General features: G+C 34.9%; 1 long non-coding RNA gene across 1 annotated transcript in view; it reads left to right on the top strand.

Moving 5' to 3' along the window:
* Window positions 1-6,816: 6,816 nt before the first annotated feature.
* LOC309637555 overlaps window positions 6,817-23,478 on the top strand; it is a 172,372-nt gene continuing 155,710 nt past the window's right edge. Inside the window, exon 1 of the long non-coding RNA XR_014250648.1 lies at window positions 6,817-8,364. This is a non-coding gene — a long non-coding RNA (uncharacterized lncRNA). The remainder of the gene's footprint in view (window positions 8,365-23,478) is intronic.

Genomic DNA, 23,478 nt, shown 5'->3' with positions numbered 1-23,478 from the left:
CCAAAATGTTCATACACACACAAAAAATCCTATTTTTGTCTTATTGAGCCTTGTTGTTTTTGTTTTTATTACATTTGAATAAAATTTTGAGGTTTCAAAAGAATTATTTTATAGGCTGGCTCATTGCATTTTTATGTTCTAAATCCATACCACTAAGCGTGACTGTAAGGTACTTTATAATCTGACTTCTGTTTTACCTCTCTCTTGTGTGACTTTACTATACTAATAGTGTTTAATCTTCCACTCAACCCTTCTTGCCCTGTGTTTGGAACTTTGTTCTTTTCCACCTAACTCTGGTTGGTAATGAGGTCTAACAGTATCACCACCACCTGGGAGCTTATTAGAAATGCAAATTCTATGGCTCCAGCCTAGACCTCAGAATCAGAATTTCTGAGATTGGGGTCCAGCATTCAGCATTTTAACAAGCCCTCCAGTCAATTCTAATGCATGGTCAAGTCTTAGAACTACCAACCTAACTTTTGGTTTAAAGGCCCAGCTCATGGTCATCTCCTACAGGAACTTATTCACAAATCTTTCTTATTGACCAAATTCCCTCCTCCTTGTGCCCTTAGTAACCCAAATACATCAATGCTTATAATTTTTATTGAAATTATTTGCTTATATTTTTGCAGTAGGGATCAAGATTCTTTTGCTACAATTCCTATGAGTAAAAACAAAACAACAGTGGCCAAAAATTTATTTTCTAACACTGGTTTCCTCATGATTTAGGTAGGCAATATACCATAGTGATTAAGAGAATGAATTAATGTCTGACTCTACCGCTTACTACCTGGGTGACTTGGTGGGATTTGCTTTATCTCTGTGGATCTCATTTGTAAAATGGACATAATAATGTCACTGGACTGTTGTAAGGATTAAATGGGTTAATACATGTAAAGCACTTAGCATGGTCCCTGGTATGTAGAAAGCAGTGCCTAAATATTCCTCCCCATTTTCTCTCTGTTCTCCATCTGGGACCACAATAATAAATATTTTAGACTTTTATTCCCATGCCCTATGTTTCTTATGTTCTTTTCTGGATTTTTCCTTATTTTTATTTTCTTCTTAATGCTTCAGTATATGTCTCTTCTGACCTACTTACCAGTTCATTAATCCTGTTGTCAATTGTATCTAACATGTTGTTCTTTGAATCTGAGTCCTTAATTATATTTTTTATATTTTACATTTCAAAATTTTAATTTATTTTATAGTTTACAGTTAGTGTTGCCAAATAAAAGAAAGGGTTCCCAGATAAATACAAATTTCAGATAAGCAAGAAATAATTTTTAGTATGACTATGTCCTAAATATTTTATCAGACATACTTTCACTAAAAAAGTATTTGCTGTTTATCTGAAGTTGAAATTTCACTTAAAATTCTATATTTTTATTTGCTAAATCTGGCAACCCTATTTCCAGTTCTCTACTAAACATTTTTATGACTACACAATTTTTTAGTATATAAAACGCTGGTATTTAAAAATCTGTGTATCCAAATATCTGGAAGTTATCCAGGGAATCTGTTTTATTTTATTTTTCTTTCTCTTGGTTTTGATTATATGGACTTGTCTACTGGTGCCGTGGGCAGAATTCTAAGACAGCGCCCAAGATTGCTGACCCCTGGTGTATATGCCCTGTGTAATCTTCCCCCTTGATTGAGAGATGGAACTGTGACTGTGATGGGGTATTATTCCCCTGATTGTATTATTTTCTATGACAAAGGGAGTTTACAAATGTAATTAAGGTCCTTAATCAGTTGATTTTAAATTAATCAAAAGAGGTTTTATTCTTATTCATTCTAAATCAGATAAGTAGGTCAGTGTTGTTTGACCTAATTATATAAACTCTTTAAAAGTGGGTTTAGAGCTCAAGGACAAGAGAAGTCAGAGAGATTTAAAGCAAGGGAGATGCTCTTTTCTGGCCTTGAAGACAAAGTAAATTTCCATGTTGTGAGAGGGACTATGAAGGGGGGCACATGGGAAGAAACTGTGGACATGTGTTAGGGACCTGTAGCATCTCCCAGACAATAGCCAGTAAGAAAACAGCAACGTCAGTCCTGTAGCCACACAGAACCAAAACCTGAACATTCTTAAGAGAGGACCCTCAGCCTCAGATGGGATCACAGCCACGGCTGACACTTTGATTTCAACATTGGAGACCCTGAACAAGGGACCCATATAATCTGTGCTGACAGTGGAAACTGTGAGAGAGTAAGTTTGCGTTTCTTTCCTACTGATTTTTAGTGTGAGAACTGGCCTATATCAAACTAGCTTACCATTATAAACTACAGAGATTTCATATAAAATTTTAACAATTCTAACTTGAGAAATACAGTCAATCCAAATAGATCCACTCTAGATACATCATTGTTTATAAAGATAATCTTGACCCTACAAATATGAGTGTCTAAAAGTACTCGGTTAGGAAATAAGAGAAAATCAAACTTTTTGAGTAAATATGGAGGGTTATTAGGAGACGGATATTAGATTCTTAGATCTGTAAACAGTTGTCATACAGGATTTATTTTTAAAAGCATACTCCCAGTTTGAATTCAATATGGTAAACTAGACTTACATATTTACCTCACTACTGACAGTCCACTGGAAAAAAAAGTAATAATGGAAATAACTTTAGAAATGCAAAGGAAAAGAAAGCATACCAAAAAAAGGAAACATTTCAACAAATTTCTAGGTGTTGTAAAATGGATAGAATAGGTAGAAAAATTATTTTCCTTAGAAGTGGGAGAATCTGCCCAACAAAACCCCTTTCCAGCCTTTGACTTCAGAGTAATCAGGTACTGAAAGTTCGGGAACACAATGGGAGCAGAAACCAGAAATTAATTGGAAGGTCCTATAAATTGTCACAACTCGACAATATTTTCTCTCCCAAAGGAGCATAGAGGGTAAACGACAAAGATGTTTACCATGAAGGAAACAATATCCCAAAAGCAAATGACTCTTCTCTAAAAGAACTGGATTATCTCCTTAGGAAAAGGTAAGGTCTTTAATGAAGACACTGGTTCTTTCCTTATCTGAGCATTTTGGGGAATCTGTGGCCAGTATCACTGTCCTTTTAAAGTATGAAGTGACAACCAAAGATCACTAAAAGCAGCAACTTGAAAGAGTAGGAACAAGAGAAATAAATAGACAAGCTTTTTTCAAAGGAAACAGACCTAATTTATAGGAAAAAAATTAAAGTTATAATCTATACAGAAAGATTTAAAAACCTATTACAACCATAAAAAATGAATGGTATGCTATAAAATTTTAAAATCAAGAAAGTTCTCTTAGAGAGTAAGAACATAATTGTCAAAAATTAACAATAGAACTTCTAAATAAAGTTGAATAATTCTTACGATATATGAGGAAAGGAAAAAAATACAAAAATGGGACAAACTCAGAAGGTTCAATATTGCAGAGTGAACATTAGAAATAAAGAATAGGAAATAATAGAACATAATTTTGCAGAGTTGAAGAAAGACCTAAACCTTCAGAATTGAACCCAGAGCATGCAGCAAAAAAAATATTAAAGAACCCAGACATGTTATCTTGAAATTTCATAACACTAAAAATAAAAAGAAAGTCCCAAAAATGTCCTGAGAAAAGAAAAGCGAGTTCACTACTAATGAGAAGAGCATCAAAGTCTCATCAGCTATTGTGAATGCTAAAAGTTATGGATAGATAAACTTAAATTTGGGAGGATTGAGAAGGAAGTAAAGGAGGGAGGGAGGGAGAAAGGGAAGAAAGAAAAGACATTTTCAGACACCCAAGTAGAAAGAAAATAATCTCCTGTTTGCCCACCCTTTTATAGAGATAGCCCTCATAACAACCTAAAATCAGAAACAGAAGACTTAATTTCTGGAGAGGAAAAGGGTGGGAGAGAGACTGTGTTTATGGTTACTTTTATTTTATTTCAAACCCCTCTGCAGCCATTAGGTTTGTAACTAGTGTTTATCTTAAGCATGCCCTGATTTAAGGAATTGAAATTAATTAATTAATTATGTTAAATGTCAATGTGACCTGAAAAACTTCAGCCCGACCAACAGAAGCACCTTATTTTGATTTTTGTATATGCAATTAGACTAATTCTGATTAATCATTTAATTATACTACTCTCTTAGTTGTCTATAACCTCAGTCCTGATATAAATAATCAGAGTAGTCAGTACATTTCATAATTATTCAGCATAAATCCTTTCTTTGTGATACAGTCTCCCTTGTCAAACTCCCTTTAAAAAAATATCTAAAGATATTCTCTTCATCATACCTGACATGTAACATCTGTGGCTAGTATAAGACAACAAAGGGAATATGGACAATAAAGCTTGCTAGAAAGAAATTTAATTTGAAAAATATATTTATTTTCACAGGTGGCTGTATATTGCATCTTGTCATAAAATCGAAATGATGTGCTTGGTGTTGGCGTGTATTTGAAACAATAAAGGACTTGTACAGCCATCAAATACCACGTTTTGCTTCTTCATTTTACTGAATTCCAGAGTCACTGTAATATGCTGTTGTATGAAAGAATCTCTAACGGGGTACAATTATAGTTTTGTTTTGTTATTTAATCTTTGAGAGATCACTGGGATTATCTAATTCAATTAATTTATGCATCTCTTGTCTGAACAATTGATTAGACCATTAGATTCAGACTTTCACAAAAAAGCATTAAATATAACACAGACTGAGCTAAAAACAGCCAGCTTAATTATCACTTGGCCTTGTGTGCAAGGTATATTTTTGGCCACGGGGATATAGTGGTTAACAAGGTAGATAAATAGATAATGCACCTTCCTTCATGGAGCGTCCATTCTAGTAATTTTGGTTTTGCAAAAGGATGACAATAAAAGAGAAAACGGGGGGCAAATGGAGCCCATGTTCAAATACTAAACACATATCATTTGCATTTTTAAAACAGCATTAATCAGATGACAAAGGATCTCAATTTTTTATTTTACTTGATGAACATATTCAGGTTTTTCCTCCCAAGAGGAAAAAATTTATACTTGGGACTATATAATTTCTCTGAAAGATGTAGTTGGTCAGAAGTCTCCCCTCCATCTCTAGAGGGAAAGGTAGTTCATGAGAAATCCTTTCGTTGTGTTTCTTTCAACTGTACTAAGAGATGCAAAAATATGTAACTAAGCCTTGAGAAGATGGAGACTATGTCAGGAAGAAAGAGATATCGAGAGAGGCCTTGAAAAGATGAAGAAAAGTAGGTACACAAGCCAGAGGCAGGACTAAGTACTTGCTCCAGATCTCCAAGTTCATCTGAGACCAACAAGAATTGCTAGAAGTCCCTAAAGACAATTACAACCCCCTTGTCCTTGATGCTGTGCAGCCACATACATCCCACTGTAACTACTTAGTGTTCTTTTAGATATTCACCCTGAACTGAAGCATTTAATTTCCTTCTCTGCTTCCACTGATGGTACCCAAACTCTCTCACTCATTGGGGTGATTTTGTGGAACTTCTTGCTCCTGCCTTTTCTTCTGTGAGTGTCTTTGGCTAAAACATTCACTTGCTGAAATCCCAAATGTTCCTCAGTTTTAAATGAAATTTCACTTCAACTTCGACCATGCCCTTGATCCCTCTAGCTGGAGGGATCTGTCCTTCAACTTCACCATCATGTCATGTCACTCATATAAGATATTTCACATATACCAATATCTTGTGGATATTACTAACAATTGTTTATCTCTTCAAACCATCATCAAATTTCCTTGAAGTGCAGGGGTATGTTTTGTTCGGCTGGAAAGAAGCCAGATAGAATTTAATGAGTTTTGAACTGGACTATGAATGCTGACTGTCACTACCAATCTCTATGATCATATTTAAAATCCTTAATGATTCTGAATGCAAATTTTTCATCTATAAAATGAAGGTGCTTCATCAAAATAGCTGTGTGATCCTACTTCTGCTCCACAGTGCCTAACATACTACTTTTAATATGGTAGGCCATTATAAGCATTTATGGAATTGTGAATAAATTTACTTCAAGAGTAAATGATTCAGGGTGACAAAAAGGTATTTGTCTTTCTCTTTCTGACTTACTTCACTTAGTATGATCATCTCTAGGTCCATCCATGTTGCTGCAAATGGCATTATTTCTTTTTTTGTGGCTGTATAGTATTCCAGTGTGTGTGTGTGTGTGTGTGTGTGTGTGTGTGTGTGTGTGTGTGTGTGTGTGTGTGTATCCCATCTTCTTTATCCATTCGTCTGTTGATGGACATTTAGGTTGCTTCCATGTCTTGGTTATTGTAAATAATGCTGCTATGAACATTGGGGTGCATGTATCTTTTCAAATTAGAGTTTTGTCCGTATATATGCCGAGGAGTGGAATTGCTGGATCATATGGTAGCTCTATTTTTAGTTTTTTAAGGAACCTCCATACTGTTTTCCATAGTGGTTGCACCAATTTACATTCCCACCAACAGTGCAGGAGGCTTCCTTTTTCTCCACACCCTCTCTAGCATTTATTATCTGTAGACTTTTTTTTTTTTTTTTTTTTTTTTTTTTTTTTTTTTAAATTAATTTATTTATTTATTTTTGGCTGTGTTGGGTCTTCGTTTCTGTGCGAGGGCTTTCTCTAGTTGTGGCAAGTGGGGGCCACTCTTCATTGCGGTGCGCGGGCCTCTCACTATCGCAGCCTCTCTTGGGAGCACACGCTCCAGACGCGCAGGCTCAGTAGTTGTGGCTCACGGGCCTAGTTGCTCCGCGGCATGTGGGATCTTCCCAGACCAGGGCTCGAACCCATGTCCCCTGCATTAGCAGGCAGATTCTCAACCACTGTGCCAGCAGGGAAGCCCATCTGTAGACTTTTTGATGGTGGCCATTCCAACTGGTATGAGGTGTTTTGATTTGTATTTCTCTAATATTAGCAATATTGAGCAATTTTTAGATATGTTTTGTTTTTCTCTCTCTGTATATTGCACTTTCCACTCATTGAGATTGTGCTTATTGGCTTAATGGATGGATACAGCAGGGAACAAGCTTGAAACAGCCAAAAGGGCTTCCTGGCTCTTTCTAAGCCTCAGTAAACAGAAGCAGTGCAATGGACATAAAGAAAGTGCTTGCCGCAGAGATAGAACCATAGCAAAGATGATGGGAAATGATGAAAGTAGAGAGGATAGTAGGTCCAGGGCTGAACTTCTGAAGAGGCATTAAGACCTGAGAAAAAGGGTACATGGTGCATAGAGATGAACAGAGGCAAAAGCCATAGACAAACAGAGAACCATGAGCCTTGATGCTATTACTGTCTCATTACTGACTGGTGCCGATGACTCATTGACCTTTACTCCATCTTGGCACTACTGAAGATTCCATATGTACCCACAACACATTTTAAGTTTGGAGGAACCCTGAAAAAAACTGAGGTTAAATTTTACATAGTCTTGGTGGGATTAAAATATGAATAGTCTTTAAAAATATATAACATGTTTTTGCACATCAATGTATATAGGCTGAGATTCATATCTTCAAAACACAATGAAAGGGCTTTACAAACTGCAAATTGCTACCGAATAACTCTAGCTCTTTTGAGTGCAAAGCTTTGCTCTACAGACCTGACAGTGGGATCTTCTGAACTTTGCTAATCTGAACTGCTGCTCTCCAGGCTTAATATGATTCTGAGATATCTGAAAGACTCCCTATCTATTGGCTCAGTTAATTCTTATTCTTTTTTGTTGTTTTTCTATCAGCAATCCTGTGGAAAAGCAACGCTGAGATTTACAGTCGTTTCTCTGTCAGTTATGCTTACTAATTTTTGGATATCATTATAAAATATCACATTTGCATGATGAATTCCCACTTAGTATGTTTCAACAGTGTCTCATATTCTATTTTAACAGAAGGGTAAAGTATTTTTAATCTCATTTTTGAGTGAAGCCAAACATTAATATTATTCCTGGTGTACAGACCGGTAACTTGAGGCATGATCCTATTGCTAGTGGTTGACAAAGCCTAGTCAACCAGGAACTCCAAACTAAACTTTTGTCTGTAGATCTTAGGCTCTTTTCACTACACGTTGTGGCTTAAAAACTATTGTTTTCCTGGGAATTCCCTGGTGGCGCAGTGGTTAAGACTCTGCTCTCCCAGTGCTGGGGGCCTGGGTTCCATCCCTGGTCAGGGAACTAGATCCCGCAAGCATGCCACAACTAAGGAGCCCACCTGCCGCAACTAAGACCCGGCACAACCAAATAAATAAATATTAAAAAAAAAATAAGCTTGCTTTAAAAACAACAACAACAACAACTATTGTTTTCCAGCCTTCTCATTTCTCATTTCTGTTCCATTCTCCTTTTAGGAATGGTGTATTCCAGCAGCCAACCAAAAGATCTCCAAATGGCCAAAGCCAGAACAATGTGAGTAACAAAATGAAAGTATTGGATTATAAGTCAAATTCTAACATAAACATTAATGAGTCCAAAATGAAATAAGTGATGATTTAATTATATTTAATAAATAGATAAATCAATGAATAAGGAGAGTAAACAAGTTTTCAGTGTAGAAGAATGTCAAATAAACCATATAGATACTCTCCCCTTTCACCTCAGGAAGGCAAAGCATGATGCCCTGCTTCATAAATGCAGGCTGTTTAGTAACTTCCTTCCAAACTGTGCAGTGCACAAAGGGGGAAAAAGTAACTTTACAGTGGACCTGACAAACATTACCTCAGCCAAGTGATCAAGGTCAACCTCAGCAGTGATAAGTCATGTTGATACTATGCACCCTTGAACTGGTGTGATGGGAATGCACTTTACTTTTGTGGTCTTCCTCTCAAAAACCTGTATCTCAGTCTAATCATGTGAAAAACGGCAGACATACCTCAGATGACCAATGCTGTACAAAACGCTTAACCAGTGCTACTTAAAAATGTTAAGATCATCAAAAACAAGGAAAGCCTAAGAAATGGTCACAGTCAAGAGGAGCTTAAGGAGACATGACAAAGAAATGTAATGTGGTATCTGGAAACAGAAAAAGGACACCAGATAAAAACTAAAGAAATGTAAATATAAATTATAGACTCTAGCTACTGATAATGGCTTATTAATTGTACTATAGTAATGTAAGATATTAATAATAAGGGAAATTGGGAGGGAAGAGGAACTCTGTTCTATCTTTGTAATTTTTCTATAAATGAAAACTATTGTAAAATTTTTTTAAATGGCGTATTTTTCTTTCTGTATAATCATCTGCACAGCCTCCTTGCACTGTAATATCTACTCTTATTGTCCTATATAACATTTACCAAATTTTCATTCTAACTTTATGCTAAAGAATCAATTAATTTTTCAAAACATGTTGATAATCTGAGGAAAATAGGATATAGATTTGAGGTCTAGCTTGCTCTCCTCCCAAGCAGAAAAACGCCAAATCTTGCCAACCACCAAATCCATGGTAATTCCCCACAGAAATAGCAAGTCCACTTTAAAGATTTATTTACAAAGCAGAAACCCCAATCTCCTCTCCTTCTACCTGCCTCCAGCTGCAGGGAATTACCAGAAAGGGCTTAATACCCTAACAATCTAATCAATTCCAAACTGAAAACTTCATTTTGCTTTTAAAAGATTAGCACTGCCCATTTATACTTTCTGCCTACACAGATTTAAAATAGATATTGCATGGCCATGCCATTCAATTGATTACAAAATTAATCCACGTAAAGGGGAGAGACAAATGAGCTTGAATGGACTTTTTGCTTTGTAAAGTAGACTCTAGCCGTAGGATAGAGACAAAAGCCTGAGAGATTTGGAAACGTATTCAGCAGGGCAGATAGAGGCACAATCTGAATATTATGACCACGAGCAATAGGAACAGCCTCCTGCCAACACTACTTTCAGAACAGCGTTTTGCTTCTGGGAAGAAACTTCTCGGTATATCCAGTGCTATCCTAGCCCTACCTCAGAAATACCAATTCCGTGTGGAAGTGCAATAGTAAATTGACTTTCTTTAAGGATTTTATGGTCAGTGTCAAGTCACTGACTGTCTTCTGTGGTTCTGAGGCTTCTCTGCTAAAGGAGATGTGGGAGCAAGCTCGTCAAGCAGGTGGGCTGGGATGGCAGGGAAATTGACCCGTCGCTGCCTGACACAGACCGCCCAGCTTAACTGTGCACGAGGGAGTCTTAGAGATCCTCTCACAAGTCGGACTACAAAGATTCAACTGCCAGAGAGAAAATGCCTTTTAAAAGGACAGCTGTCTGAATTTTTAAGAATTCTGAAAAGAGGTGAAAGTTCAAGAGCTCCTGGTTTTCTTTTCCTCTGTACTCGTTTCCTTCTGTGTGCTGTTTATGTAAAACTGCTGTAAACCAGGCTTTGGGGTTTGTCTTTTGTCCACAGTCAGTATCTTGAGAGGCTAAAATCATGAGGAGAGTCAGGAGTGCTATGTCTTAGGCCAAGTTTTTGCATTTTATAGTTCAGCTCCAGTGCTTCTCAAATTTTAATGTGCCTGGGAATCACCTGGGATCTTCTTAAAATGCAGATTCCAATTTAATACGTTTGGGTTGGGGCCTGAGAGTCTTCATTTTTAACGAATTCCCAGATGATGCTAATGCTGATGGTTTACAAATCATGCTTCGAGCGGCAAGGGTCTAGCTAATGTATTTTTAGGCACCATACAACTATACAGAGTTTCAATGCCCAAGTCTTGGGAATGTCAGAAAGGCATCCGTCATGGGCAATGACAGAGGTTTCTTAATGTCAACCTCTTTTCTTCTCCTAGTTCATCGATTTTTAAAAAAAATCCTTCTCTTGTCCTTCCACTTACTTTATCCATAGCAATTAACATACCCCCTAGCTTCTTTTATCTTAGATCATTTTTATTTCCTTTGAATGAATATATATGTTCAGACATGTTACCATATGAATTTCACCTTTTTCCAACAGCCCTCTCCAGACTTATTCAAAAGCTAAATTTCTTTCCTCTTTCTCCACCATCATCCTTAGCATAAATTTAGTAGATTATTGTGTTAAAATTGTATGTATCTTCTATCTTATATTAGGTTTATATTAAAAGCATTCTGCCATTAGCCTAACACTGGAAGGTGTCAGTCCTAATTTTTTCTTCTCCCAATTACTAATGATGGCTATCAGAGCAGCACTGATGTGGTAAGTAACTGAGGACTAAACACAAACACACACACACATTCTAGAAAGCACATAGGTGACTAGGTTAGTTTTTGTTTGTTTGTTTTGTTTCAAATTAAAAAATTAAGTCAATGGGAGTTGTGAATGTATAGGAATACAAAGTGGGTATGATGAGAAGAGACACAAATTTCACTCTGAAGATATGGGTAATTTCCATAAAATTATACCAAGAGCTGTTTGAATTATTTTGCCATATTGTTTTACTCTTGGAAATGAGGATAAGCAAGTAAAGTGAAGGATATCCTAGTCTTCATGGCTTTATGGTATGAAAGATTTGATATAATGTAGAGAACATCTACTTCTATGTTCTGTATAACTAGACATAATCTCGCTCACAGGATAGGAAGACAGAATGAGAAAACCTCACTAGTTTGTGAATTCTGCTTTAATTCATCTCCTTCTTATGAATAAAAAAAGAAAATAGCCAAACATGGCAATTTTGATCTTATTTTCATTGTTACCAGTGATTTTTTCGCTAGGGATGTTGTTCAATTAATGAAAAGATTCCACCTATAGCTTGGATTGCGTAACACCTCCTTGTCCTGCTGTGTGAATGAAAGCAGATGAATAAATCACTGTGCAGTGGTGCCTCTTTTTTCCATTGGAAAATTGGTCTGAAAACACAAGGTAAATACATCACGTTAACTTTATAACTAATGTTCACTATTTAGCCAGCTAACTATAACTGAGAGTGTTTATTGTTGTCATTGTATTGTTTTGTTTCTGTAATTATGTATTGCAACTGTTTAGTGTAGAGTTCTGAGGATGAGAGCTCAGACTGCTTGCTGATGGAATCTAAATAGGACCTCAAAGTTGTTTTGATTGGCTAATACAATATTTTAGAGGTAAAAAGACAGTAATTTGGATGCCATGGGAAGGGGCTTGCATCTTAGTTCAAGGAGTTTTTTTCTCCTGTTTCACTTCCTCACATTCTCACCTTTCCTCTCCCCCATCCCATTCACTTGTGTATATTCCCTGACTTGCATTTAAGGTATCTGAATTTACATCCCTGTTCTAGAGTTGGTCTCAGTAAAGACTTGGAGTCAACACCAGCATATCTCCTGGATGGCATTTGCTATCCTAGCACAATGCATACTAGTGTTTTTTGTTTTAATTACCTTCCAGCATTCATCTGTCTATTCTGTTATTTAAACAATTCACTTACAGCCATGGTAGCTTTTCAGTGGGAAACAGAACACCTGATACAAAATCTGATAATTCAGTTTGTTCTTTTCCTTGTTAATCTAAAATGAAAACACACTTTTAGTTAAACATCCTCTTTGTATACCTAAAAGATGGGGGAAAATAAACCTCTGAAATATTCTAAAATAGTAAGAATTTGTTTAGCTCATCTTTCCTTTTATCCACATATGTATAAATTAGCCAAGATACACTTTGGGCTAGTAGGTTCCACTTTATTTTGACAATTAGTCAAATAATAGTATAATGTTTTTTCCAATGTATACTCATTGAAATGAGAATATTTCTTTATAAAAAGAAGCTGCATCAGACTGATCTTAAAAAATTTATAGAGAAAGACAGTATAAAGGACTCCTCAAAGGTCTTCTGAACTTTTAAGATAATTATTACACGTATTGATCATATTTAAAATGGACAAATGAATTTTGGATGGTCATCAATCATTAGTAAATTATCTATATGGTGGTAATATCTGCATCTGATTTTACTTTCAAGTTAACCAACACATTCACTCAACAAATATCTATTATCTGCTCTGTAAAATGCAGGTACTAGATTCTATTCAGCGGTCATCTCCTTTGCTATGGAATCATTCTTGTTTTGTAGGTTTTTCTTGTATGTAATTTTGAAAGTTTCATAGCATTCAGGCAATGGAAAACAGTACAACATATTGAAAGGCATATGAGAGAGAGAGGATGGATGGGAGCGAGAGAGGGAGGGAGGGAGGGAGGACGGAAGACACTTATTTTAGGAAAGTTCACTACCTGCGTTTTGGCCAATTTTTTTTAAAGTTTTAAAAGTTTTTAAACTTTATTTTGTATTACGTTGACCTTTTAAAATTAGACAAATACAATCTTCTCTTTTGCCTACATTTCTTATTCATTTTCCTAACAACCACAATTTTATGATTTATGATGATCCTTCATGGTATGATAAATTTATAGCTTGGTACATTTTGCAAAAACTCAAATCTGAATAGTAACTTTTTTTTTTTTCCTGTAAATCCTTGCACAATAAGCAAATTGCTTAGGAGAGGAAGAATGAAAAATAACCACATTTTCTTGTGAAAGGTCAGGTAACGTATTGCAAATCTGGTGGAACAATAGCTTTTGAAATTTAGGAGTCAGGCTTATATAGGTATGTGTTATTTTTTGTTTTTAAAGGAGGGCTCAGAGTAGCCTCAGGCCTCACTCTGGTCTTTTAAAATATGGTTAACTCATATAAATCATATAATTTGAATTTGTATCTTTAACAGCTAACTTATCTAATCCTTATTAGAAAAAAAAGCTACCTGTAAACTTTTCATTACCTGCCACCAGGACTGTCTCTATAATTTGTGCATCCACTGCAAATGCAAATGTGGACCCCTTGTTCAAATATTCTTAAGAATTTCAAGATGGCAGCAGCAGAGAATTAAGTCCAGGATAGAGACTTTCTAAGCATGGGGTACTCTGTCCGCATAGGTCACACACCCATAAGGCCTGTCACTAGTAAATGTTTAAACGTAGGATAACAATGGAAAAGTGCTCTGGAGAAACTTGGCATTTTGGGTGATGTGTGTGTGTGTGTGTGTGTGTGTGTGTGTGTGTGTGTTCAACATTTTCTTTTGAGATCATTCATATGCAGTTTCAGGAACTAATACAGAGAGCTCTTCTGTACCCTTCACCCAGGTTCTCCCAATGAACACATTTTGAAAAACTAGAGTGCAATATCACAACCAGGATATTGACATTGATACAGAGAACTTTCGTCACCACAGGGATCGTTCATTTTACTTTTTAGTAACCACACACACTTCTGTCCTGGCAACCACTTATCTGTTCTCCATTTCTATAACTTGGTCAATGTTTCAAGGATGATGTTTCAGTGGAATCATACAGTATGTAACCTTTTGGGATTGGCTATTTTTATTAAGCATAATCCACACTGTTGTGTAGCACTCCAAAGTATAGACGCACCACAGTTTGTTTAGCCAGTCACCAGATGAAGAACATCTAGGTGTTTCCAGTTTGGGGCTATCATGAATAAAGCTGCTATGAATATTCCTGTGCACATTTCTGCCTGAAAATGTCTTCACTTCTCTGGGATAAAGACCTAGAAGAACAATTGCTGGGTTACACAATAGTTATATGTTTACCTAAGAAACCGACAAACTCTTCCTAAGTGGCTCTCCTTTCTTAAACTCTCACTGACTATATGAGTGATTCAGTTTCTCTGAATCTTTACCAGCGCGTTATGTTTATTTTATTTTATTATTTTTAATATTAGTCATTCACATAGTTGTATAGTGGCTTTACTTTGCACTTCTCTAATGGCTGATGTTATTGAACATATTTTCATGAGCTTATGTTATCATATGTATACATACTTTGCTGAAGTTTTCTTTTTTTTTTTTTTTTTTTGCTCATTTTCCAATTGGATTGGTTGCACTGTGAAAGTTGAGTTTCGAGCATTCTCTTTATTTTCTACATAGCGGTCCATTGTTGGATATGTGATTTGCAAATATGTTCTTCCTATCTGTAGCTCTTCTTTCAATACTTCTGACAGGGACCATTGCAAAGAAAAGAGTTCTAATTTATCATTTTTTCTTTTGTGGATCATGTTTTTGGTGTCACGTCTAAGAATTCTTTGTTTAGTTCTAGATTCCAAAGATTTTTTTCCTGTATGTTTTCTAAAAGTTTTATAATTTTATGTTTACGTCCATTATCTATTTTGAGTTAATTTTTATAAAAGACATGAGACATAGGTAGAGATTTTTATTTTCCCCTATGAATGTTCTATTTCTCTGGCACTGTTTGTTAAAAAGATTGTCTTTTCTCTTTTGAATTGCTTTTGCACGTATGTATGAGATCAGTTGCATGTGTTAGGATGAGTCAAACTCAGGGTTTTCTATTCTGTTCCATTGATCTATGTGTCTATTTTTCTGTCAATACCAAGTCATCTTGATTACTTGAATATGTCTTGAAATTAGGTAGACTGATACCTCCCACTTTATTCTTCTTTTGAAAATTGTTTTGTTTATTTGCCTTTCCATATAAATTTTAAAATAATGTTATTTAAGTCTACAAAAATATTGCTGGGATTTTAATAGAAATTGTGTTAACTTATATATTATTTGGGGGAAAGTTGACTTCTTTACTATATTGAATCTTCAAATCCATTAAAACAGTATGTTCCTCCATTTATTTAGATTGTCTTTGATTACTTTCATCAGCATTATATAGTTTTAACATAGAAGTCCTATACATGTTTTCCTATATTTACACCTAAATATTTCATTTTTAACAGCTGTAAATGGTATTGTACTTTTACGTTTGGTGTCCATGTGTTCCTTGCTTATGTACAGAGATAGAGTTGAGGGTATTTTTTTTTTTTTTTTAGATCTTCAACAAGTTGAGAAAAGTTCTATTTCTGTGTTTCTGAGGGTTTTTAAAAATTTTTATTTTATATTGGAGTATAGTTGATTTACAATGTTGTGTTAGTTTTAGGTGCATAGCAAAGTGATTCAGTTATACATATACATATATCTATTCCTTCAGATTCTTTTCCCATTTAGTTTATTACAGAATATTGAGTAGAGTTCCCTGTGCTATACAGTAGGTCCTTGTTGATTATCTTTTTTACATATAGTAGTGTGTGTATGTTAGTGCCAAAGTCTTAACGTGGATGGTGTATTTCGTCAAATATTTTTTCTACATTAATGCAATTATATGATTTTTCTTCTTTGGCTTATTGATATAGTAGTTTACATTGTTTCATTTTTGAATATTAAGCCAGCCATGTATCCCTGGAATAACCCCACTTGGTCAGAGTGTATAATTCTTTTTATACATCACTGAACACTGTTTGCTAGTATTCTGTTGAGGAATTTTGCATGGGGAATGGGGAGTGTTTCCTATTCTTATATCTACTTACATCATATTTGAAACAAATTTCTTATAAAGAGCATATAGTTAGATCATGTTTTAAAATCCACTCTACTAATCTCTGTATTTTATTTGGTGTATTGCCATTTACATTTAATGTAGTTATTGATATGTTAGGGCTTATGTCTGCCATTTAGTTTTTATTCTCTATTTTTTCTCCATGTTTTATTTCTGAATTGTATTTCATGTCTTCCTATTGGTTAATCGAAAAATTTTTAGGCTTCCATTTTGATTTATCTATAGTGTTTTTGAGTGTTTTTGTAATATAGAAATTTTAGTGGTAGCTCTGGGTTATTATTCGTATATAACTTATCACAGTCTACTGTTGTAATGTCACCTGTTTGACTGAAGTACAGAAACCTCACCTGTTTTATGCCCCTTTACTTTCTCATATTTATAAATACTTGTCTCAAATAGTTTCTTTCATACATTTAAAGCCACATCAGACAAAGTTATAATATTTTTTTTCAATGATGAACATAGTTTAGAAAACTCAGAGGAGAAAGGAATCCTATTGTATTTATAATAATTTTGCTTACCGTATTTATTTTTATTCCCTGATGTCCCAAGTTTACTCATTTTATCCTTCTGTTTTTGTTTAGAGAGAAACTTCTTTTAGCCCTCCTTTTGGTGTAGTTCTGCTGGCGACAAAATAATTTTCCTTTTGTTTAAGTATATCTTGATTTCCCGTCCAGTCATGAAGGATATTTTCACTTGGTGTAGGATCCTTGATTGAAAGGACTTTTCTTTCATTACTCTAAATTATTGTGCCACTTCTTTCTGCCTCCCATGATTTCTAAATAAGAAATCTGCTGTCATTTTTATTTTTTTTCCCCTAAAGGAAGGTATTTTTCTCTGTATACTTTCAAGATTCTTTTTCCTTATGTTTAGTTTTCAGTAACTTAAGTATTATGTCTCATGGCACGGATTTTTGGGGGTTCACTCAGTGTTTATATGTATATGTATAAAACATTATAAATTGTATTATTAGAAAAGTTGGGGGAATATTTACATGTTCTTTTCTAAGAACTAGTTACCTAGCCCACTGAGAATTGCCATATAGCATGTGTACAAAAAGCTCATACAAATCAATAAAAAAAATGTCCAGATGCATGTCTACTTAATGGGAAAAAGGATTATTTATGGCATAGGCCATTAATAAAAGAAAAACAAGTGGCAAAGTAACCATATATTAAATAGTTTATCATAGCTGGATTATGGAGTTTTTTCCTATTAAATTGGGAAAATTCAAGAAGAAAGAGGACAGAAAGAAAATGATACTGCCTAGTTTAATGCAGGGTATACATTCAAATTTGTAAATTTGAAAATAAAGTCATTCTGAATAATATCACACTTTATTAACATATTGTGGAAAATAATGCAAAATATCTACATTAAAATGTATTAAGTTTATCAGTACCGTTTTTTTAGATTCTATATATGTGTGTTAGCATACAGGATTTGTTTTTCTCTTTCTGACTTACTTCACTCTGTATGACAGACTCTAGGCCCATCCACCTCATTACAAATAACTCAATTTCATTCCTTTTTATGGCTGAGTAATATTCCATTGCATATATGTGCCACATCTTCTTTATCCATTCATCTGTTGATGGAAATTTAGGTTTCTTCCATGTCCTGGCTATTGTAAGTAGTGCTGCAATGAACATATGTGGAATCTAGAAAAATGGTACAGATGAACCTAGTGGCAGGGCAGGAATAAAGACGCAGATGTAGAGAATGGACTTGAGGACATGGGGGTGGGGAAAGGGGAAGCTGGGCTGAAATGAGAGAGTAGCATTGACATATATACACTACCAAATGTAAAATGGTTGGCTAGTGGGAAGCTGCTACATAGCACAGGGAGATCAGCTCAATGTTTTGTGACCACCTAGAGGGGTGGGATAGGGAGGGTGGGAGGGAGATGCAAGAGGGAGGAGATATGGGGATATATGTATATGTATAGCTGATTCACTTTGTTATACAGCAGAAGCTAACACACCATTGTAAAGCAATTATACTCCAATAAAGATGTTAAAATAAAAAATAAATTAAAAAAACAAAAGTAATAGGGAAGTTTTGTGATGAGAAGAGAGAGGTGCTAGAAAACTCACCTCAACTGAGTCAGTCTCCCTAAGAGTTAGAGAGGTGGGATAGGGAGGGTGGGAGGGAGGGGATATGGGGATATATGTATACATATAGCTGATTCACTTCATTGTACAGCAGAAACTAACACAACATTGTAAAGCAATTATACTCCAATAAAGGTATTAAAAAAAGTGTATTAAGGATCATAGAACTTCAAAGCTTCTGTGCTGAGTGGATTATAAATGGATTTAATGTAATTGCCACTTAGCTCTGGCTCTTTAGTGAGTAAAAAGTAATAGCTACCATTCTTTATCAGGATTAGTCTTGAATGATGCAAGTTTTGAATTAGGGGAGTCTTTTAGAAAGTCCTCTTTCACACACATAGCACATACATCAACTCTGTTATAATATGACAAAAGTGTTTCTAAAAATTACACTATGCAAAGTCATGAAATAAAAAATAAAGAACTTATGGGATAAACGGAGTTGGAACGTAATGCTTTAAAAACTTTTTGTCAGTGACATACACACACAAAAAATAGGAAAACATTAAAAATGTTAGCACATTTTTATGCATGTTAAATGGTTAAGAAATACATAATTACAAGAATAAATATATACTTTACCCTTAAAAAGAAGACCTGAAGCTCCCTGTGGAAGTGGGTGTTGAAAGTGTTTCAGCTTTTGAGGGACTATGAAATGGTGGGAAAAGGGTTATCTGAAATGAGACAAAAAGTCATAACACAGACTATAAATGGGTTAGCTATTGATAATAACACGTGCTGAACTGAGGTGTCTGCTAGGTGTTTGGGTGGATGCATGTTTACATTTTGTATATGTATATATTCCTACAGGGCTTAGTTCAACCAGGTGCTGTTTTGTGCCTCCACCTAGTGTTTCTCAAAGACAAAGTAGCACAAAAGCAAATGTGAAATTTGTATTACGCTTAAACTGTCCTTTAATATGTCAATAGTATTGGAACAAATTCACTTCTTCCAAACAAGCATTTTAGCAGAACTGCCTACACCTTCTTTATAATCAGGATACATTTGTTTACAGGTGCTTAAGTTGGCTGAGACTTTGTGTAGTGTAGTTCAGTACAATTCCTTTTAATATCACGTAAACCCTGTAAAATCTGTATGCCATTTGATCCAACATATCAACTTCTGGGACTTTACTAAGGAAGTTAAAATCATTTCATTTCAAAAACATTTAGTGTGAGGGTAAATTTAAATACAAGTAAGTTAAACCCTACTTTAATGTATAAATATAGGTATTTGGTTTAATAAATTATGGTATATCCATATAATCTACTTCCATGAAAATATTAAAATAGCTTTGCAAAACTTATCTTTTGATATGAAAAATATTTATGGTATACAAGAGAGAGGAAAGAGAAGATATTAAAATAATACATATGGTGAAAGAATGTCAAGGATAGTCATTTTTTTTCAGGGTAATGCATTATCACCATGTCCCCTTTTGATGATGTATTATACTAATCAATCAATAAATTGTTGCCTCTGGGTGGATGGGATTATAGTTTTCACTTAAGTATTTTTGTTCCTTTTGTTTCTAAATATTTACTGTTATTTTATTCTTGTAATACATATAGAGTTAGCATTATAATAAAAACATACATTATGCAAATTATAGTGTGATTTTCAGAACAATCTGATGATATATTTTTATTAAGTGATTTACCTGTGACCCAAAATTTTAATAGGTACACTGGCTTTATTAGACCCAGGCCTTATGTCTTGGGCCACTGGCAGACATTCTAATTGATCCCTGACTCACAATTTTTATCAACACACTGTTGGTATAACTGCCCCTGAGCAATTAGAACTGGCACATGAGATGACATCTGTTGGCTTCCTCTCTATTTCACCACACTTGTCAAGATGACCAGTATGATGTATTCCCACTTGAACACCCATTGTCACTATCTATCGTGAGAAATTTAGTATGGCTATTTTTAGAGCTGACCAAAATGAACTACACTCACTGTATTGTCGTATGTGTATTTTTGAAAAAGATATGTGTCCTACAACAACATCAAGAAATGATCTATTTTTTTCCAGCATATAATGCTATCTTTCTTCTAATGTATCCTCAGAGGATTCATTTTTAGATCTCACTCTTGGACAGAATATTGCCACGCTCTCCTTCACTGGTGACATTGAAATAAAACTGCTGTGAGCCAAGGACTAGAGAAATAAATACAGTATTTTTTTAAAGAAGCTAATTTGATAGCAATTGAGGGGGAAACAATACTGTGCCAGTATCAAAAACAGCGCTTCCTCAAATCCTATCCTTTTTGCAGTGTAGAACAACCTTCCTGAGTTATACTTCTCTCAAGTCCCGAAGCCAAACTTAAAAAGTTTAATCCCACATGAATGAGAAATGAAATCCTTCATAAAAATAGCTCCTGGCCAAAAAGCTCTACTTAAAAAAAGAAAGAAAGAAAGGAAGAATAAAAAAAGCCGACAGCAAATAGGATGGTAAGTCAACAGAATTCTAGCACTGTAACCTTCCCACCTAGCACACAAAGATTCTGGGCAGCCGAGTGTCAAGCTATGTTGAGAAAAAACATGAGTCTCTGGTGCTTACAAATTCAACTCCATTAAACAAGTATTTATTGAGTGTCTTCCATGGGCTCAGCAATGTTTTAGACACCGTGGAAGAAACAAAGGAAGTATAAGACAGTTACTGCCCTGAAGGAGTTTGCAATCTTGTTGAAGAGCTTCCTCTGGAAAACAATTTGCTGCTGAATAAGTCAGAAATACACAGGATTCAGAACACCCTGTGGACAGAAAACCTATTCACATGTCATCGACGTGTCATTTTAATAGAAGTTCAATCACCTCATTTTTAATTTACCAAAGGAATCAACCCAGAGCATACAGACGTCTTTAACCTTGTCCACATTTCAAGTAGATCATTGTAAGCAAACAAACTCACTTCCAGACCCAGAATGCTGCTGATGAACTGTGTTGGAGCTGCCTGAATTTGCTCCTTGACCTTGTCTGGCAAGTATGATAGTCATTTTTCTCCCAGTAATGTATTATCACCGTGTCCCATTTTGATGATGTATTATACTTACACATCATTGAAGAGGCAATTTGCTTTGATGATGTACCGACATGCAATAGACCACAGTTCTGAAGGAGCGAGAGAAGGAGCACCCTGGAGCTCTATAATTCAAGTAGCGATGACATCTGTAGAAGAACAGGGAGACGATTAATTTAAATTATCTGGACAGGAACTGGGCTGACAAAGACTTTTGACCCTTTCCCAAATGTAAAATGTAAAAATAGTCATGCTAAAAGTGCTATCACATGGTTATAAAAGAGCAACATCGGAGACCCTGTGTTTATGGAACTGTTCAATATCTTGAGTGCATTCGTGGAGGCACAGACCCACACAGGTAACAAAAATGCATAGAACTTAATATGTACACACACACACACACACACGGGTGAGTATAAGTCAAACTCAGGTAATCTGAATAAGATAAATGGATTGTATCTGTGTCAGTATCCTGGTGTGATATTACACTATAGTTTTACAAAATGTTAATATGGAGGGAACTGAGTAAAGTGTATACAGAATATTTTGTGCTATTTTTTACAAATGCACATTTGTACATTTGTTCTTTTTTATAAATGCACACAATTGTACAATTGTCACTAACGTCAATGAAAATATTTCACATTAAGAATCTCAATATTCTAAAATAACACTCAATATTGGAATTTGTTATATTTTAAGAAAGTTTGCAGAAGTTAGGAGAAAATCATAAATGCTAATGTTTATAAATCATGAGCAACTTTATGTGATATCTAAACTGATTGTATGTAAATTTAAGAAGCCTATAGTTTATTACAATTGGGGACTAGCTACTTAAAGTGAGGCCATAATTTCTAAAACACAGTGAGTTTAGGTTAAGAGTCAATGATTCTCTATCACTTTTTAATGAAGTAATTAATAAAAAAAACCAAAAATCTGCTGTGTATAGTAGCGAATAAAATTAAAGATCTGGTGATGTTTAAAATGGAGTAAAGACAACTTGACAATGAGGTGAAGGGGAAATAATGAGGCAAATATTAAAGGATTATTATATAAAAGACAGAAAGGACTTTGGTATCATCTCAAGTAAAAGAATTAGACCCAATGATGGAAATGCAAAGGAGGTAGTCAAATGAAGGTGTATTTCAAAATGGAAAAGACTTCCTCAGAAGATTTGAGGGGCTCTTTCTAGAGGTGCTTCAAACATTTTGTAGGTCTTACACTTCCTTTTAAATCTGAAATTCTGTCATTCAATCATAGGCAAAGTTAGACTGAAGAAACAAATATTTGACAAGGATGTAGATAACACAATTTACAAAAATTGATGATGATTAGTAAAGAGTTTCCAGGGATAGATGGAGCATATTCTTAACTGTTGAATTTGAAGTCACATACCACAGCCAAGATCTTGGTATCTCTTTCAAGAAATCAGAATGCACCAGGATGAGTCTTCACTTAGGTTCAGTTTTACAAGTCTGATATTTCTGGGATAATGAATATATTAGCTTTTCTAAATAGAGAATTAGCATGAATTGTAGGAGAGATGGCTGAAGCAACATTCCTTTGTTCTGAAGAAAATAGTTCTAGAGCTTATTGGAACATACCAGCTAAAGTAGTCTTAATTTATTGCTACTTAATTCAATCCCACCTTAAACTCTCCCTTTGTTTTAGTTTTTAAAATTTGGAAATGTGTTCATCCCTAATTGTGACTTCTTACTCTCCTCTCTGACATGCATGATAAATGCCAAGCCCATGAGAGCTTATCCTGTTGAGAATGAAGTTAAAAGGCATGTTTGTCTTAGACCTGTGATATAATATACAACAGGTTTCCAAGAGGGCCTATTCTTTTCTTTTTATCTCAGTGTGATTGTTTTAAGAGAAAAATTTAAAGCCCTTTTATATACCATTTGTTTTCTTTCCGGAGATAAAGACATAGCAAATATAGAGATTTAAAAAAAGAAAACTTTCTTATTTTGCTAGCCAAAAGTGTTTTTTTAAACCATATCACAATAAAAGTCCAGTGGCAGTAACATTTATTCCATTCTT

Source organism: Balaenoptera physalus (assembly GCF_965194825.1).
Source record: "Balaenoptera physalus genome assembly, chromosome: 11".
NCBI classification, from domain to species: domain Eukaryota; kingdom Metazoa; phylum Chordata; class Mammalia; order Artiodactyla; family Balaenopteridae; genus Balaenoptera; species Balaenoptera physalus.
Note: the sequence above shows the minus strand (reverse complement) of the source record. Positions and strands in the feature narration are given on the sequence as shown.